We start from the raw sequence: 2,710 nt of genomic DNA, 5'->3' as shown, positions 1-2,710 counted from the left end.
ACCAGCCCCAGGTCGTGTGGTATCGGGCGCCAGGGAGGCACCTTCCGCCACTCCGCGGCGCGGCGGGGATAGCCGGTCACCGTTCCTCCAGCCCCATCGCCCTCAGTGAACAGGATGCTCCAGCAGGAACACGGATCAGGACTCCGCTCCCTCTGTCGAACCTGAGGCACATGCTCCATTCACCTCTGAAGAAAGTTCTTTGGGTGAGCCCTGGTCTGCAGATCACCTAAGTCTCCAAAATGCAAAGAGCAGTCTTCTGAGCAATACACAACACTCTGCTACACAGGCTCTTTCCCTTTCCAGCCTTTAGATATTTACTGCAGGTGAATAATGCAGAAACTGAGCACAGGATTAGATTTTTTAGTAATTTACATTAGAAAGTGAGGTATGTTAGCAATGTAAAATCTTTTGTGGATCAGGTCCAAACTGCTTAAAATGTCAATGGCTTATTGAATGTTTTTCATAAAACTTGCTATTAACACCAGAGCTGATTTAGGAGCACTTGGAGCAAATTTGGGACTAACAAAGACATCCCATAAGTTCCTTATGTAATTTATGTAAATTTTTTACATTAAAATTTTCACCAGTTTTTATATCTAGAGCTCTCGTGATCTCTAATTTTGAACTTTTCTTCTCTAAACTTAGAATAGTATCTTTGCCTACTTCCTTCAAGTACCAACTATGGTTATGTTCAGCACCACCAGAACCTGAGGAGTGATTATTTCCCTGCTCTGTGATCTGATACTTTTGCAAATAACTCTACTACTTTCACATATACACACAACCACTGCCTCACAAACTCCTAACCAGTTGCATTTTACAGAATTATTTCCTGTAATTTTTCTCTTGACATTTTCCACAGTTTCTACTTGTACATTTAATTGCTGCCCTTTCCCCCTTTTTTTTCAGTGGTTTTGTTTGTTTGTTTAACTTAAAATTTTGTAGCTTCAGAACAACTGTTATTTCAAATTTTTTTTCAGGGATCTTGAACATACTCAACTGACATGAATGTGAAATGTCATTAGCATTAATGTGAATTGGAATAAACTGTAATATTTCTATTCTCTCTAGGGACTGACATACCTCCAATTTTAGTTTTATCTATGTAGTTCATTTACATATCTTCTTTTACTTCTACAGAAATGCAACATGATATGACAACAGCTACTTTTCCTTTAGTTGTATCTACCTCCACCATCCATCTGACTTTACTTCATCACTGTAGAAACATAGTCAGGCTGTTACAGAGCCAGGTGGCAGGTGGAATAGGAAGACAAGCAAAGGCTAGTCTCCCATGTCATTGCCACAGTAACTCTGGCTACCACACTTGGGTGAGGGTACCTCAACCAGGCAGGGATCAACATGACTTGGTCACTCTGAAGTCACACACATGAAAACCAGACTGGCTGGTTAGATGCCTTCATGCACTCAGCAACTTAAAATTGATCTATGCTGCAGGGCTGTGAGCCTGGTCTCGCTCCTGCCCTTGGGTACACATTCCCATTCCCCCCCAGGGACCACTAATACCATGTGTAAGGCTGCGTAAGGCTTCCAGTTTAGCTAAAAACCCCACTAGACTGGTGCATTTTCAGTGGGATCTGAACTTAGGACGAGGAAAACCCACTTAGCACAGTAAGGGTATGAAGCCCACAGCAAGGAATCATAGAATCCTAGGGGTTGGAAGGGATCATAGAATCCTAGGGGTTGGAAGGGACCTCGAAAGATCATCTAGTCCAACCACCTCTGCCAGAGCAGGTTCACCTAGAGAACATCACACAGGAAGGAGAAAGGCAGGAGAAAGGCGAGGCAGGGGGAAGATTGGCTTTAGCAGCCACAGATTAATCCATGGCTTTTGCATTCCCTTTCTTAGATAAAGCAACACATTAGTGGTCTGGAGCCTTCTTGGTTTTTATCCAAGTGCTGATTATAGAGAAAGGCAGAAGAAATCAATTATATTTGAATCTTTGATTAACTACTGTGATTGAAGAAAGGAGTAGAAATTATTGGTAGAAAGTGAAACACTGATCATATTGTCATCTTGGAAAATGAAGCTAAGTAGCTGCCAAAAGTAACACTTGAAGTCACTGATGTTTTGTTGTTGCTTAAAAAAGTATTTTGTTCAGTCTCATAATTACAAACTTCTTAAAATTACAAATTACAAACTTCACTCTTTAAAATGGCCCTGGGGGGGGAAAAAAAAAAAGGAGTCCATTGTGTCACAGTAAAGTTTATTTTCTTTGTTCAAGGGTTGAAGCAACCAGACCTTACAAACAAATTTCTAATCAAATCCTCAATTTTTTCCAGATCTTGTAATTAACAGGAAAGTATTTTGGGTGCAATGTTTCATTCAATCCAAAAGCAGTCTGGTTTATTCTCCAGGTTTGGTTTTTTGTTAGTTTTTTGTTTGTTTGTTGTTGTTTTTTTAAATAAAAACAAAGAACTTGATCTACAAATCCCTCGACCATCTCTGTGCCCAGCCAGACTCTAGCACATCTGGATTCACTTCCACATTCCCAGTGATTTAAATAACAGTGGGAGGCCTTGCTTCAAATTCTGGGTAAATACCCTTAAAATAAGGGTCAGGTACTGATCCTCAATATCTCTTGTGATACAGGGAAAGTAGTCTGGTCACCTTTCCATAGGGTAGGGCTTGACTTACAGTACAGTTCTCGTTTACAAAACAACCCCAAGACAAGAGACAACCTTAAAA

This window comes from Chaetura pelagica, unplaced genomic scaffold, assembly GCF_000747805.2.
Source record: "Chaetura pelagica isolate M959 unplaced genomic scaffold, ChaPel_1.0 scaffold68, whole genome shotgun sequence".
Lineage (NCBI taxonomy): Eukaryota > Metazoa > Chordata > Aves > Apodiformes > Apodidae > Chaetura > Chaetura pelagica.
Note: the sequence above shows the minus strand (reverse complement) of the source record.